This window comes from Glycine max, chromosome 6 (genome assembly GCF_000004515.6).
Source record: "Glycine max cultivar Williams 82 chromosome 6, Glycine_max_v4.0, whole genome shotgun sequence".
NCBI lineage: Eukaryota > Viridiplantae > Streptophyta > Magnoliopsida > Fabales > Fabaceae > Glycine > Glycine max.
Genome location: NC_038242.2, coordinates 34758206 through 34776196, shown reverse-complemented (window position 1 = coordinate 34776196; position 17991 = coordinate 34758206). Strand labels below are relative to the sequence as shown.

Below are 17991 nucleotides of genomic sequence, written 5' to 3'. Positions count from 1 at the left end.
TCATCCTCGCATATTGCAACGACTTGGCCTTCGTGTCCTAGACCTGCACTTATAAAGCTCCTACTGATGTGGCAGGGCGGGCCTCCTTCGACTTGTCGTCCCAATTGCGAACCTTGGCTTCTGCTCTTCCTTCCCGCGACACTTTTCCTTATGTCTGCTTGCGTAGGTTTATAGCATAATCCAAACTTCCCGCGGTTTCCTCTGGTGCTTACCAGGCTGGTTCTGCCGCCGTTGTTCTTGCCTAAACCCATTTCGGGCTCGTAGCCATTCCCCAACATCACCTGGGCCACCATCACTGCTGTATCGGACAGGCAAGGTTGCCCGAAGAGGGAATCTACGGAGGCAATGTTTACTACCTCAAAAGATTGGAAGGCTGTTTCCAATGACTCCTCCGCGGCTTGCACATATGACATAGAGGACGGGCAACTTACCAAGATGTCTTCCTCCCCCGATACAATGACCAAATGCCCCTCCACTACGAATTTTAGTTTTTGGTGGAGTGTAGAGGGAACGACTCCCACCGAGTGGATCCACGGGCGTCCCAAAAGACAGCTGTAAGCCGGGTTAATATCCATTACTTGGAAGGTAACCTGATAGGTATGGGGGCTTATCTGTACAGGTTGGTCGATCTCTCCCCTCACCTCTCGGGGGCTACCGTCGAAGGCACAGACCACCATGGAACTTGGCTTTAGATGGGAAGCGTTAAACGACAGTTTCTCCAACGTGCTTTTGGGCATTACGTTTAAACTGAAACCGTTATCGATGAGAACCTTGGCCACGACGTGGTCCATGCATTTGATTGACACATACAAAGCCCTGTTATGCCCTCTCCCCTCGGCAGGGATTTCTTCTTCAGCAAAGGCGAGATAGTTGTTGGTGGTGATGTTATTGACGAGTTCTCCAAAGCCTTCTACGTAGATGTCTTGGGCTACATGAGCTTCGTTCAAGACCTTTACAAGCAAAGCCCGATGAGGCTCAGAGCTCATGAGCAGTTCCAAAAGAGAGATTCTGGCCGGGGTTTTGTTGAGCTGCTCAATGACCTTGAACTCGCTTTGTTGAATAATGCGAAGGAACTCGCCTGCCTCCTCTAGCAATACTTCTTTCTTGCCACAGCCATCCTTTTTCTCCGAAAGGCCTTTCACTGGAATATTCTCGTTCGGAGTGGGGATCATTTTGTCATTTTGTTCTTCTGCTATCTTTTCCTTCCCTTTAACGTTTGCGGGTTGTGTCGGCAGGTCAGGGGGTGCGAACACGCAACCGCTGCGGGTCACGCCGCTCAGCCCCGTGATATTGGTTACCTTGGCCGACAACGAGCTGATGTCGGTGGCTTATTCCTTCCTTTCGCTTGGAGGCGCATACCTCCACGGAACTGCGTGACTGTTTTGGTATGGAAACGAAACAGGTTTAACTACCGAGGGGTATCGGGGCATTTGGGGAGCTGCGTCTCTGGTGAAATATACCACCAAAGGCTTAGGCCTTCCAAAACTTCCCTCATCTGCGGACTGCATATATATATGCTGCTCTTCACTCCCCTCATCGTCGACTTCCAGCCGGCCTCGGTCTATCATCTGTTGCAATAGGTCCTCCACTGCTAAACATGTTTCCATGTTATGTAGCTCGCCGGGATGCATCAAACAGGAATCTTCCCCATGCCCACCGCGGGGAATTACGCCTCCCTTTTGTAGGGCCTCGTAGATAAACCTCCTGGGGTCGTCACGTCCTTCAAAAACTTGGACCTATGCGGCATACCCGACTCGACGGCATTAACTACTCTCCCTCCATGATTGGCGAGCGGGTTCGTTTTCACGTTGGGCCGGTTCTCTTTAAACGTCATCCATTCGGCGTCTATCAAATGTTGGACCTTGTATTTAAAAGCCAAGCAGAGTTCGGTGGAGTGGCCCGGGGTTTTCCCATGGTATGCGTAGGTTGCGTCAGGGTTATACCACTTTGGGAAAGGAGGCTGGTAGATCTTCCAGGGAGATATCATAGCCATCTAGTTGGCGATTAGGGATGGCAAGAGGTGTTCGTACGTCATTGGGATCAGGGTGAATTCTGGAGTTGGCCTCGGGGGAAAGTTCTTTATCGCGTTGGAACCAGTGCTAAAGTGGGCATTGCCGGTCGGGCGAGTCGGGGTTGGAGCCGAAGCTTGGGGGGCCTCCCTCTGGATGGGCATGGGCGCCCTAGCTTGTACGGGTGCTGAGTTGAGAGAGTCCCTGGCACGAGCTGAGAAGCTCGGGTGATGTTGCGCGTACTGATGGGTACCGTGAGAGGTCTGCGGTGGTTTGATCCATGCGGGCGCTGAAGTGACGGCATGGGTATCTCCTTCCTTCCTTTTTGCCCCAGTTGCTCCGATCCTCCTAGCGTTGGTACTTGTGGAGGAGAGTTAATCGAACTTCCCTCTCTTCAAACCTACTTCAATTCTTTCCCCGGCGAATACCAAGTCTGTGAAGCTGGAGGGCATGTAGCCCACTAATTTCTCATAGTAAAACACCGGCAAGGTGTCTACCATCATGGTAATCATTTCCCTTTCGACCATGGGAGGGGCTACTTATGTTGTCAGGTCCCTCCACCGCTGAGCGTACTCTTTAAAGGACTCACTTTCCTTTTTAACCATGTTCTACAGCTGATTTCGATCAGGAGCCATATCGGAATTGTACTGATATTGCCTAAGGAAGGCAGTAATCAGATCCTTCCAAGTGTGGATGCGGGAAGCTTCCAAATTAGTGTACCAAATGACCGAGGCTCCAGCCAAGCTATCTTCGAAAAAGTGCATCAACAACTTTTCATCCCTAGAATATGCCCCCATCTTGCGATAGTACATTTTGAGATGGTTCTTAGGACAAGTCGTCCCTTTGTACCTGTCGAAATTAGGTACCTTGAATTTTGGGGGGATGACGACGTCCGGTACTAAGCAAAGATCCACCATGTCTGTGAACAGATAGTCGTCAAAGCCTTCAATAGCTCTCAATCTCTCTTCGATGAGATCGAGTTTCCTTTTTTCTTCCACTGCCGGGGGCGGTCCTTCTGTGGACAAGAATATTGGCTGTGCTGGGAGGTTTCAAGGTTCTCCCGTGAGGTTGGGCTAAGGCAGTGTGTTGGGTGTCGGCCCCCTCGACGGGGACTGGGGGGTAGAAATCGATGTCTCCTTGGGCATACTCTATACGATCCTCGTGAACCTTGTCCGACTGTCGAGGAGGCTCCCTTTCAAGGATGGGGGAAGGGACATGACCCGCGTCAGCACGCATGACTGGTGGCATGTAATTAGGTGGTAATCCATAAGGGTAAGCCACTCGGTTGTATCCCAAATAGGGGTTGCTGATGTGCCCTAGTGTGCTTCTATCTCGTCTTATTACATTTGGGAGAGGATGGTGCGCGGTAGCTGGGAGAGTTGGGTCTGCTTCGGCAGCCGAACTAACAGCGGTAGCGGTGGCCATGTTATTCTCCATAAGTTGTCTCATTCCTAACATGGCATCCATCATGGAAGCCATTTGCTTTTTCAAAGCCGACATGTCAACTTTCATCTGTTCCTGTATCTCCTCTTGGTCACCCATCGTCTTTGATTTGGATCTGGTGCGATAGGGATGCCTTGGGGCGCGTTTAGTTATGGTGTTTTTTCCTAAAAAGCCAAATGTGAGGAGTAGGTAGAAAAATGAATGCATGCTAGAGATAAAATGCGGGAGTGATTTGATTCGCACTGCTCTTTGGAGTAAAAACGCAGGATAAACTCATTTTATTCAGAAAGTTATAACTAGTCAAGATCAGAGTGACAATACAAACTTCCTAGCGGTTTCTAATTATATGGGCCATTAAGTCTATCATATGCTGACAATAGCTTAGAAGTCTGTGGATCTCCTCAGGGGCGGAGTTGGTGTCCGCCATTGCTTTGGCCTTGGCTAGCAATCGGGGAAGTTCTTGACTCCCGTTTAAAGTAAGAGCAAATCAGTCCATCCATATTGTTGCCTCTTGATGTAACGAGTCGATCACCCTTCCTCTAGCCTCCTTTTCTACGTACACTCGGGCATACTTGTCCACCACTTTGTGCTCGTGGGTCGTGGCTAGATTTAATTCTTCTTGGTACTTGCTGACGATGGCTAACATGTTGGTCTCTGTCTCGCATAAACGTTGAGACAAGCTTTTCTTGGACCTTAGGCAAACCTTCAACTCATCCTTCATGATCAAACTGTCTACTCGTGATTGGTCCCTTTCCTCTCTCCGGAGCTTAAGCTCGCTGTTACTGCCCCCACAGAGCCCCTCGGAATTTGTTCCGGCCATGTTCTTCCCTACGAGCCCTTTTGGTCTCTTGTTCCAAGGCCTTGGTGGTAGCTATATTTGCATCTCTCAGTCCGGCATTCTTCTTTCGGATCTTGAGAGCTGCTGATTTAAACCTTTCTTTTACTGTTTGGGCTTGCTCGAGTTCTGCCCTAAGGGCCTGCACCTCTTCGTCTTCCTCTGGTGCCTCAACTTCCTCCCCTTTAGTGGTTCTCAAGCTTGGGAGTCAATCCAAACCTTGCATGTGGGCTTTCAACCACTTACGGTAGCCGCCGATGGGCCCGTTGTTACTGCCTCTGAGTTCTTTGTCCTTCTTTTGCACCATCTCCCACGCCTTGTGGACCTTCTGAAGTGCCTCCACGTTGGTCTTATTGAAGCCTCGTGCAATAACAGGTGTGAGCTTTTCCTCTAGTGGTGCTCCTCTCATAGGGTAGCCAAGCTGTCTTATAGCAAGAACGGGATTGTAACTGATGCAACCCCTTGTCCCCATCAAGGGAACATTTGGAAATCTTCCGCACGAAATAAGAATCCTGGTTCTTCCTTCTTTCCATCGAGGGAACCAGTTGACAGACACTCCTTCTTTGCATGCTAAGAGTCGGTCCCAATTTGCCCCTCTTTTCTCTGTGCATGAACGATGGCTATCTAGCAGGCAAGCATGCCTCACCTCATGGCGAAAAAGGTGTGAAACCAACCATACATAGAGGGTCGGAGTACAGCAAACAATCCTTGTACTGCTCTTCTCACATCTTCGGTCGAAGGTGTCATATAGATCGTCTAGTATAGCGACAACCGGGCTTTCCTTGCGGTCATGATAGGCGAGAAAAGCGTCGATCGCTGCCAGGTCCACCAACCCATCCACATTTGGAAAGAGGACCCCTCTGAAGATCAAAAGTGCGAGGATGTTTATGAACGGGGCTCATTCGCCTCTACCTTCCAAGATTCTTGCTTTTGCCTCCAAACATTTTCTCGGTATTCCAACCACCTCATTTTCGACTTACTTTCTGTGGTCTAATTCTTGCGCCGAGATTTGGACTATCTTAGAAATTCTAGCTAAAGAGGGATAGAACCCTGAGAAGAGGTATGGTTTCCTTCCCCCTAGAGGACATCCTAGGATCTCTTCAAATTCTTCCACCATGGGTGACAGCTGGAAGTCCCCAAAGGTGAAGCACCTCAACAACTGGTCATAATATTGGGCGAGGGATGCAATGGCCTCCGTGGAGACTTCTGCCATGGCTAGGTCCCAGATTTTACCGTAAGCTTTGCGAAACACTTGTTACTGGAGCTAACCCATCAATTGCCCTAACTCTCTTAGACTGGTGATCCCTAGGCTCTTGACCTTGACTTGATAGAACCTCTTTTTAAGCAAAGGCGTTTGACTTGACCCCATGTTTTACTAAAGTGAAACAAAAGCCAATGCGAATCAAAAATCCGACATCTATCATGGGTGGAATGGATGAATGCATGAAGAAATGCATATGACACAGATGCAATTTTATGAATACGGGAGCCCGGGAAATTGTCCCCTTCTTAGATACAACGTTTGGGCAGCATGGCGCCCAACGTATGTATTTAAGAAGGCGACACGGACCCTCCATTGGTTTGCCAAAGTGAGGGATTAAGACAAAACCCGTGCATGATGCATATGCGAAAGGCACAACACGGGGATGTACATAGTATGACAATATCCACAAACAAATATAATCAAAGGGGTACACGACATTTAGGACTACATGCATGGCAGTGTAAAAAATGGAACGCAGCGTGTTTGCTTCGTGCCCCTATTTTAGGGACCTACATGGGAGGGAGCTAAAAGGGCTTTTAGTGATAATTCCCAAGGTGGTCATATCTCTCTTGATGGTCTCTAGAGGTATCATCCCCTTCGAAGAACATATTGCGGCAGTAGGGACTACTAGCAACAATACGTTTATCAAAGAGAAAAACTCTAGATGAGGGTTCACTGTTATCAAGCAAGTCGGAGACCTAGCATGACCACAGATTCACCTCCACTCCTTAAGTTCCCACGGACCTGGGTATAGGGCCCCTTTCCAACTCATCGTGTGTGCAAATAGTGTTGGTGTTTGTGTGCATCAAATGAATAAATATTTATCTCATGCACACATTTAAAGAACACACAAAGCATCAAAAGTGTTTATATATACAAGAACATAAGGAAAAAGACAAAGAAAAAAGAACAAAAGGGAAGTCATGGTAAGGAAAGCACATTGATTGATTGGCCTAACTCTCTAACAAAAGTCCCCAGTGGAGTCGCCAACTATCGCAACCTACCCTTCGGCGGGAGGGCGACACGAGGGCTCACGGGTGCGTCTTCCATGAAAGGAAAATGCGCGGAGTCGCCACCAACGTTTATTCGAGGAAAACGTTGGAAAAACCGAAAAAGGCGTGGTCTACGAACTTTAAGTGTGAAAGGTTCGGGAGTTGTATTTATGCATGGGGAATGTATTAGCACACCACGCGTCCGTCACAAAGGACGACAACCTTTAATCAAGTGTGCAAATATGACTTCAATTTGTTTTATCTTCCCTTTTTTACGCTTTTTATGTCTTTTTATGCCTTTTATATTTTTTATCTTTTTGTGGTCGACAAGGGTGTTTCCCTTGCTCCTACGTATTCCTCAATTGTGATAAGGAAATCAGACCTACGCAGTTCTTTTAGAACTAAACGTTGGTTAAGTTGTTTTCATCTTTTTTTGCAAGATATATTTTGATTGAATAAAAGGTCATTTAAGGCATTGGACCATTAAACGATCTTTCGATTCTTTTGAAAGGAGAGAAAACATTAAGGCATTGGACCATTAATGATCTCTTGGTTTTTTTAAAGAGGTGACAAAGCTATGTGTTGATTTTAGGCTTTTAAAAATCCACGTTTAACCAATAAAAGTGAAAAGGACCATTTCAAGGCGTTGGACCTTTAAAAATGGTTTTTAGGTGATGCCAAAAGCTTGATTTATGAATTGATTTTAGCCTTAGTTTCACTTTGGTTATTAGTCAATTCGATTAAGAAAGAAAATCCCAAAGAAAAACGTCCGATTGATTTTTTTGATTATTTTATTTAAAGATATTTTTTGTGATTATTATATTATTATTTTGTCTTTTTTTGGTTTTAAACGTGGTTACGGCATGAAAGATCGGTTGGATTTTATTCTAGCAGAAATTAAAAGATGTTACAACTCAAATGATCAGTGGAAATTTATTTTATTTTTGATTAGGCGAGAAAAAGACTTAAATGAATAACTAAAGCACGTCAAAAGGGGGTACGGAAAGCAAATGAAATAAAAATAAAAGCACGTAAAACAAGTGGAGACCACTAAGGGTACATAGAATGAATTGAAAGGTTCGATTTCGGGAACTTACCGGTTGAAGACCGAAGAACGACGAAGAACGAATGAAGAACGATGAAGAACGGTGGAAAATCTTTACGAAATTGCCCACCAAAACGTCTCGGAAGCGTTACAGAAGCGCCTCGGCTTGGATTTTCTTCACGGAAATAATTTTTCTCACTAATTTTAAGTGAATCTCAGATACGAGGAGGGTTGAACGAATTTGTTCTACCCTCCTTCCCTTATTTATAGGGGAAAAGACGGAGGTGGTTGCCGCCCAGGTCGCCCAGGCGAGCTGGGTTGCTTCCACCAGAAGGCACCGCCTTCTGTTGGAACATCCTGGAAGGCCCAAGTGGGCCTGATTGTTATTTGCACACCCCTGTTTACTAAATACACCCCCTCTGCCCTTTTTTTGTTGATTATTTTTTCATAACGTTACAGAACTTTACAAATTACGTAATGATACTTGTTTTCTTTCCGTAATGTCATGAAACCTTACGAATTACGCAATCGTCCCCTCTTTGGCTTCTGGAATGTTACGGAACTTTACAGGTTGCGCATTAACGCTTCCTTTCGACTCCCGACATGTCGTGGAACTTCACGGATTGCCTAACGATGGGTGTCAAGTACCTCGAAGTGGTCAAGCGAAGGTCGCATCCCACCAAACAGATGGCCCCCGGATGAAATTAGGGTATGACATACTTGAACTAGAATTAACTGAGAGTCATAGTTTTTACGAAGTAGAATAGTGTCAACTTTCCCTCTTTTAAAGCCATTTTCTAAAAGAAATAATCTAAGTTTTTCATACCAAGCTCGAGGAGCTTGCTTTAGTCAATACAGAGCTTTGTTTAGTTTAAAAAACATGTTGAGGAAAGGTGTCACTCTCAAGCCCAAGGGGTTGTTCTACATAAACTTCCTCTAGGATGAGTTCATTGAGGAATGCACTTTTTACATCCATTTGATACAACTTCATATTACTATGGGAAGCAAATGAAAGCAAAATTCATATTGCCTCTAGACGAGCCACATGAGCATAGGTTTCTTTGTAATCTATACATTCCTATTGTGAGTAACCTTTAACAACAAACCTTGCCATGTTTCTCATAACTTTACTATCCTCGTCTAGCATGTTTTTGAACACCTACTTAGCACCTACTGTGATGGAAGCTTGCTTGTGGGGCTTCTATGGAGGCTAGATCTTTGAGCTTCAATGAGGTCCTTTAATGGTGATTTTCCACCATGGAGATGCAGCGGAAGATAAAGGAGAAGAGGTGAGGGGAGACACCATCCACTAGGGAATAAGCCATGGAAGAAGGAGCTTCACCACCAAGAGAGTTCCTTGGATAAGAAACTTGGAGAGGGTGCTTCAATGGAGGAAAAGAAAGAGAGAGAGAAAGAGAAAGGGGGGAGCATGAAATTGAAGGAAGAAAAGAGGTAGAGAAGTTGAACTTTGAAGTTTGTCTCACAAGACTCTCATTCATCAAAGTTACAACAAGTGTTGCACATGTTTCTATTTATAGACTAGGTAGCTTCCTTGAGAAGCTTTCTTCAGAAAACTTCCTTGAGAAGCTTCTTTGAGAAAACTTACTTGAGAAGCTAGAGCTTAGCTACACACACCCCTCTCATAACTAAGTTCACCTCCTTGAGAAGCTTCCTTAAGAAGATTCCTAAAGAAGCTAGAGCTTAGCTACACATACCTCTCTAATAGCTAAGCTCACCTTCTTGAGATGAGAAGCTAGAGCTTAGCTACACCCCCCCTATAATAGCTAAGCTCACCCCCATGACAAAATACATGAAAATAAAAAAAAAATCCCTACTACAAAGACTACTCAAAATGCCTCGAAATACAAGGCTAAACCCCTATACTACTAGAATGGCCAAAATACAAGGCCCAAACGAAGGAAAAACCTATTCTAATATTTACAAAGATAAGCGGGCTCATACTTAGCCCATGAGTTTGAAATCTACCCTAAGGCTCATGAGAACCCTAGGGCCTTCCCTTGGATCTCTGGCCCAATCTACTTGGAGTCTTCTATCCAATGCCTTTGTGGGGTAGGATTGCATCATACTGTTTTTTTTGTCTTTGAGTATTTCTACAAGCTTCCAAACATCATTCTTTTTGGAATTCATCGAGCTCTTCTTGCATAGCCTTCACCTAGTTTTCATCTTGCATTGCCTCGTCTATGTGTCTGGGCTCAAATTCTAAGATCAATGCAGTATTACCACTATGATGAGTCCATATCTTTTTCCACTTACTGAGGTTGAACCAATGGGACTATGTTAAAAGACACTTATTTCATTGTAATGATTTTTTAGTTTACATGGGCCTTTGGAAGCATAGAAATGCATGTGTTTTATCTGGAAAATAAACAACGTTGACTCACATGTTGGTCATTGTTAGATGGTTGCAAAACTATACGAATGATGTTGTTCCCAGTTCTGAACCACAACGAGTAATATACAAATATGTAAGACTGCTTTGTTTTTTCATGAAAACTTTTGGGTTGAGAATGTCCCTCACCAGATTTTACCTTTTATTCATGTTGATGTAACTACCCTTGATGACACACTAGTACAAAAGTTGTCTATAATAATGCTCCATCAGTGACAATTCCAAAAAACCATCATAAAAGAAAATGCAATGACAATTTTGTAAATAAATAGATAGGGCAATGTTGGTTGTTTAAAAACCATCATGGTTTTATGAGTTTAGCAACAATTATTTTAAAAGTCGTTGTTATTTATCGAGTTCAACAATGTTTTTATAAACCATCGTGGTTAGAGATCTTTTTCAACCTAGACCCACACTCATCACTTTCTTTGAACCTTTCTTGTGCTCCTGCCCACCCTCGTTGTCGTTCTCCTTCGCTTGCCCTCGTCGTCGCTGCACTCTACCTCAATGTTTGTGTGGTGCATTTTCCCTCACTCTGCCTCAACGTTCTTCCTATCTTTCCTTGCGTTTGTGTCATGTGTTAATGATGATTTTTCTTTGTTTTTGCAAGGTTTAGGTTTCTAGAACTTATGCTCATAGTCTCCATCAAACAATTTCTACAAGGTTTAGGTTTATGCAAGGCTTGGGTTTTTGCAAGGTTAGTACAAATAATGTGCTCCACATGATTGATTATTTGCCCAAACTATGTGAGCTAAATCCCCATTATAATAAAGTTCCTAAATAAAATAAATTTGTCCAAACAGTTAAATCCCTATGATGTGGTGGCCTCAAACAGTTAAATTTGCCTAAAGAAATTTGTAGGTGGCCTCAAACATTTTGTCTTTAGGACAACAAATAATATGTTTTTTCCTTCCCATACTTTGCACATTTCTAAGAAGCATGGTAAATGAGGTTTTTCGTCAATTGAAGCAAACATTGATTCCCTTCCATTCATCAATGTAGTGAGAGTGGTAATTAAGGTTCATGTAAGGGTTTACATGTAAGCACTAGTATTATATTTCTTGTTATAGCACTTGAATTCTGCCACATTCTAGTCTTTTTGCTATGTGTTGTTTGCTTATGGTCTTTTATTCATGTGAGACATAGGGTTTGGTGTTTGTCCTATCCACGCTCATTATTTTTTTTTGTTTTTTTTGTGTAATGCGGTACATAGGGGAGTGATAATAACTTGGGTATCTTTTTTCCTTGTGATTCAAATGCCCTGAGAATTACACTTTGACTACATAAGACCTTGCACCTAATGAACTATCCTTTCTTTCAAACTTTCCCTCTTTTATATTCTTATTTCATAACTTGCAAGTTTTCTTCTATGTTTTATTGTTTAACAAAATAGGAATTACATTTAACGGAAAATATCTTCTTTTGTGTTTTTTTCTTCTTTAATTATACAGGGAGAAAGTTAACATTTCTCCTATCAAATCCTTCATGACAATATAAGGAGAAGGTGTCGATAAGACCATTGTTCAATGGGGTGACATGCTCAATGCCAACCATTAGGAACCTATGGTTTTGCAACTTTTGTTGTGAATTCACCTTATTTCATAGCCAAGAACATCACGTTCAAATTAAGTGACAAACTCCAATCCGATCTTGATCTATCAATGTGTTTTACAAGAAAATATTAATGTGCAAATTGCATGCAGAATGTTGCCCCAATTCCAACACTAAGAGCAGTTAGAAAGCAGGGAGTGGCATTGAGAATTTCAACAAACATGACAGTATTCCTAGGCTGCAAATTTTTAGGAGCACAGGACACACTCTATGATCATATTGGTAGGCATTATTATAAAGATTGCTACATTCAAGGCTTTGTTGATTTCATATTTGGCAACACTCTCTCTCGATCTATCAATCTTTGACGTTAGATTTTTCTCTCCATAATTTTGTTGTTGTGATCTTGAATTATTGTTGTTAAATAATCTAAGGATTTGTAGTATAGTCTAATAGTATTGATTATTTATGATTTGGTTTGGACTACCTGGATCTATATTTGTTAACATTTGTTTAATATGGATTGGTTGGTTTTTTTTATTTATTAAATTATAGGTTGTGTTGGTTGTAAAATAAAATGAATATTTTAAGAAAATTAATCAAAACTACATTGGTTCCAAAAACATCATAGAAGAAGGATTTTCTATGACGATTTTCTAGACAACCAATGTTAAAATTGCATCTTTTATTATGGTTTTTAAGAAATTGTCATACAAATATATTTAAATGAGGTTTCTTTTGATAAAATGTAAATAGTTTTATATCTATTTTTAAAAACCATCATGGAAATGCATGTTCTATTAAGGTTTAAAAATCGTCATGGAAAACAACGAGCTTTCTACGACGGTAGATTCCACGACGGTTAAAAACTGTCATGGAAGACCTTAAATAATCTTCATGGATTCCCTTTTCTGTAGTAATGACATTTCTATTGATTAAATAAATTCAACATACTATCACTAAAAATAAATGTTAAACTATTTTTTGTATCAAGTGTCGCCTTAGATAATTGAAAGTCTTGGTGGACTTTCAGCCTAATGACACAAAAATACATCATAGGATTTGACATCTTAAGCACCTCATGTTACAAAAAGGTTAGTGTACCAAAGAGTTGCTTGAAATAAGTGATACAAATAAGTCTATAAATCAACGTAGTTCCCTATTGGAACATAAGAATTAGTTGCATACTTGCTTTGTCTCATTGTGCGACAACTATATAATAATATCTTATAATGGAAACATGGGTACAAGGGGAGAAAAAACACCCTTTTGGTGCATGCACCTAAACACATTATTTTTTATAAAGGAAATAGAAAAATAAAAATGGAACAAAAAATAGAAGACAAAAATAGCGATTTAGCCAATTTTTTGCATGCTAGCAGCAATACCCTTCATGGTGAGAATCAGGTGGTCTTCCAAACCATGTGCATATTCACTTGTTGGGTTAAGTGTTATAAGTTCATCAACATGTTTACTTACCTTTATATAGACTCCTTAGAGATGTAAGGGTACAACTTCACGTTATAGTTTGGATCACGAATATATTTCAATGCGTGTAGGCTTGGCATGCGTTTATTAAGAGTAAATAGTGTATAACATGTACATATTGTTTTTAAACTGTCATCTTTGATTAATTTGTAAACTTTAACAATAACTATTTTAAAAATTATACCTACCATGATTTTTCGTTAGTGACAATACTGTGCACAAACTAATGAAACATAGAAATTAAACTCATTTATTAATTAAATGAGGTTTTTGTAAGGTCATGAAAAAAAGTGGGGCATCAAACATAATTTGAACTAAATTAAGAATGAGATTCTAATTTGTCCTAAAAAAAGTTACATGGTAAAATTAGCTTTACTTGAAGGAGGAATTCCTTGGTTTCTTCATACTTGGTCCTTAATAGCTCTCTAAATGACCACAAATCCTCTAAAACAAGGAGCTTATCATAAAGAGCAACTATTTTGGGGGTCTACTTTGGCAAACACTATTTCCACTAAATCAAGAATAGCCTTAAAGAAAGGCCATTAATTATACATCTCTTGTAGCACATGAATATTCCTTACATCCTTCTCAGTAACATGTTTAAATGTTGTACCATAGCCTAGCCACATTGGAAGAGGGAACCTTGTCAGTTTACCTACAACAACCAAGCCTTATTTTCACTAGGTGGAATCAGTTAAATAAATCAAATGATGCCATAATGTTCTATTATAGGTCATGATTATATGGATCAAGTTTGCTTAATCGACAGAAATTGAAAGAAAAATAAGTAGTTTAATATGCTTGTTAGTACGTATAATTTATTTTTTGTTTTTAGTCGTTGTTATAGATGCATGTCCTAACTCACATTATCACTAAATGATGAGAGACACCATTTTAAAAAAGTTAAACTTTCAAGAACCAAAACCTACAAAAAAAATATATTTTAAAGGAACTAAGACCAAAATTCACCATATTTACAAGAATTAAAAACATATTTAAATCAATTTCTTATGGATCATGTTTTTAGTAATCTTTTTAATGCTTTCATTAGTCATACAAAATAAGAGTTACATATTTAGAGATATTACTATGGCATCATAAAATTTTGTCTTTATGTTGCTTCCTAAATCTTCAAATTATTAAAGCATCAAAGTTTTCTTCACAAGACTTCGTGCTTTATCAAGTTCACTTGATGTGTTTTCATGACCTGAGAGAACTTCTGCGTGTAGGTGTAAAAAATTATTCGCACCCCCTTTATATAACGGAATCGTGATTCAGTTTTATATTTTTTTGACACCCCCAAGCAATGCAACAAAATCACGATTTCATTGTTTTTTTCTATTTTTGCATCCCTAAACAACGCAACAAAATCATGATTTCTTTGTCCCACTAAATAGTGCAACAAAATCATGATTCTGTTGTAATGTTTTTCTTTTTAAAAATTGAAAAAAATGGTATTTTTTATTGACTGAACACTACTTTTTTCTTATACATATTAATTGAACACTATTTTTTTATGCTCATATCAACCGTATTAAATATAGACACAATCTAAACCATTTATTTTTTTGGTGCAATCTCAACTGTTGTTATGACTCATGAAAGAAAAATACATCATCTAATATAAATAGCAGTAGAGGTTTGACACAACTCAACTCTTTTGATTGATATTTAGCATGTTGTTGAAAACATGGAGTGTACCTATTGTTTTGTATTGGGATGATGAAATGATTTCGTCATCTAAAGGGATGTTGTTTGAATGTCTTAATGGTCCTAAAGTCGTCAGTAATAATGAGGACACGTCACTTGATGCTTTAAGGAAAACAATTATGGATGCCATCAAATGTAGCAAAATTTTACTTTCTTTTTTTTACTCTCAACCTATTTATTAGGTGATGGTTGTGTTGAATATGAGTGTATGAATCTTAAATGCGATGATGATGCGTGAAAAATATTTTTTTTTTATCTTTTTAGAATTTAGTAGAAAAATTCTAATTAAGTAGCACGCAATGTTTTACCGATCTTCAAATGAAACCCTTGCCCTGGTGCGTAAAACAAGGAAACCAATATCTGCTTATGAAATCATTGGTTTGATGCGTGATAAATCTGTGTAGTTTTTTTTATAAAAATTATGAACTACTTGTTTTTTTAATAGAAAAATCATTGTTTATTTAGTTGTTGATGTTTGTTTTATGAATCAAATAAAGAGATCAATGTTGTTACATTATTAGACGTGTGTTGTTTAAACCATTGATGAACACAAAATATTAATTCAAACACAATATAAATTGAAAAAAAAATGAAAACAACATAAAAAACTATACATACTACATCAAAACATAACAACAACAACAACAATAACAATATATGTGTAACACAATTGATGAGAATCCTAAAACTGGCAAAATACAAGAACCTATGACCAAGAGTATGATCAAACAGTCAGTGGATACACTCCAACAAATGGTAGCAGGCATACTTAACAAGGCCTAAGTGGAGAAGGACGAAGGCCCAAGTGGAGAAGGATGAAGGCACAAGTGGAGAAGGATGAAGGCCTAGAAGCAGAGGCATTACCAAGACTATCAATTGTTGCTAAAGGCCCAGACTAATTTGAAGGCCCATGCCAAATATGTTCTTTTTTCATTTATAATTTTTTTTTGTAATTTTGGCAAAAACTATTTTGAAGGCCCATGTCTATTTTTATCTTTTTGTTTAGATACACCATATGTATTGGTTTTTGTTTTCAGTAAAGGAACTTTTGGCCTTTGATAAAATTTTGTGAGAACTTCTCTCTGGGTTCCTCGCTAAACCAATCTCGGACTTATCAAGGTAATCCTTGTGGCGTCTACTTGACTTATCTTCCCTATCCGGAAGTGGTGTCATCCAAAACTCTGTATCCTGTATCAAGCGATCCGCTCCTAGTAAGGATCACATCATCTGGTATCAGAGCTTCGGCTCTTGATATAGGTTCTATCCTATCCAATCTTTTTCTTTGTAATCTGTCCAGGTTCGTGTTTTGTTCTTGTTCTGTTATTTGCATTCTTGTTTGCATCTTGTTGCGTTCTTGTTGTGTTCTTGTTTTTTGTTCTTGTTCTTGTTCTTGTTCTTGTCATGTTCTTGTTCTTGTTTCTTGTTTCTTGTTTCTTCCAGACTTTGTGTCAAAAAAAATTTGTTTGAACTTTGTTTCAAGTTCTGTTACAAATTCTATTTGGGGACAATTTGGCTTATTGGACGAATTTTAGGGTTGAGTGGGCTCTTGAATCTATGTGCCTATTTTCCTATTGATCAAATTGCCTAAATTATCCTAGACAAATTTGAAAAGAAAGCATTATAAAAAAATAGTTGCAGAAATTTTGAAAAAAAAGGAAGAAAAGAAGAAAGAAAGAAAAAAAGAAACAAAATAGTTGTTTGATCTTTGAACACAAAATTGAGGCAGTTAGAAAAAAAAAATTGGCAAGAAAATCATGGACCAAATCCCCTTACCTGTATTTTCCTCTGAATTCTGAGTGTTTTAATATACAGTGGACCTCAAATGGGCAACCATAGCAAAAGTTATGACCAATTGAAGTTTACATGTCATCTTCGTTAATTTTGTTCTCTTCTTCTTTGTGATTAAGTAGCTTCCTTGTTTCTTCTCTTTGTTATCCAAATCAAATCTGTTATCCAAATCAATCAGTTATCCAAATTAAATCTAATTTGTTATCCAATCAAATCTAATTTGTTGTTCAGATCAAATCTAATCTATTATCCAATCAAATCTAATCTATTATCCAAATAAAATCTAATATGTTATCCAAATCAAGTATTATCTATTATCCAAATCAAACCTGTTATCCAAATCAAATTTTTTACTCAATCTATGATAATGAAACTGTCTTTCCTGTTATATTACCTTGTGTGTGTAATTTGATTCGTCCAGGAACTTAAGAGGGAGTGAGTGGTAAAAGGAAAGAGTGAAAACATCACACAAAAGCCTATATTGAGAGCATCGAACATGAGTGAACTATCATCAAAGAGAGAAACACGTGAGTAGAGTGTGGTGAGGTCCTGAAACCTTTTTTTTTAAATTATTGCAAAAGATTTTCTTCTCTATTTATTATGGCAGGAGCTGGTGATGGTGGTGGTGATTATCATCAACTGAACGGATCTCAGCATTTGTTATTGGACATAATGACTACACAAATGCAACAATTGTTGAACCATAACAATGAAGAGCTCTATGGACGAATAGAAGGTCTGGAGAACCAACTGAATCAGAATACTGGAAGACATTATGGTGGTAACAGACTGGGCAATGTTGGACCCAGGCAACACAAAATGGAGGGGCAGAATAGAATTGAGGGAGTAAAACTCAATGTACCTCCTTTCAAGGGCAGGAATGATCCAGGTGCCTACCTTGACTAGGAGATGAAAATTGAGCATGTGTTCTCTTGCAATGATTATACTGAAGAGCAAAAGGTGAAGTTAGCAGCAGTTGAATTCTCAGACTATGCCCTTGTTTGGTGGAATAAAAATCAAAAAGAGATGATGAGAGAGGAGGGACGGGAGATAGATACATGGACTGAGATGAGAAGGGTGGTACAAAAGAGGTATGTCCCAACTAGCTATAGCAGAACCAAGCGACAGAAACTCCAGAGGCTGTCCTAGGGAAGTTTGACTATGGAGAAGTACTACAAGGAGATGGAGATAGCACTAGTGAAGGCCAACATTGAAAAGGAAATTGAGGATGAAGAGGTACCAATGTTGCAAGTTCTAGGTTAGTGTCCAAACTCAATTTGGATACTAAGCCCCATCCTAGGCCATACAGACTTTAGTGGCTTAGTGAAGATGAAGAGGTAAAAGTGACTCAACAGGTTGAGGTGTCTTTCACCATTGGAAGATACAATGATAGGATGTTGTGTGATGTGGTTCCAATGGAGGCAACTCATATACTGTTGGGAAGACCATGGCAGTA

At 39.9% G+C, this 17991-nt stretch overlaps 1 pseudogene; it reads left to right on the top strand.

The window, feature by feature from the left end:
- The first annotated feature begins 2171 nt into the window (after positions 1–2171).
- LOC121175001 (probable pectinesterase 53) lies at positions 2172–16074 on the top strand (annotated as a pseudogene).
- Positions 16075–17991: the final 1917 nt, after the last annotated feature.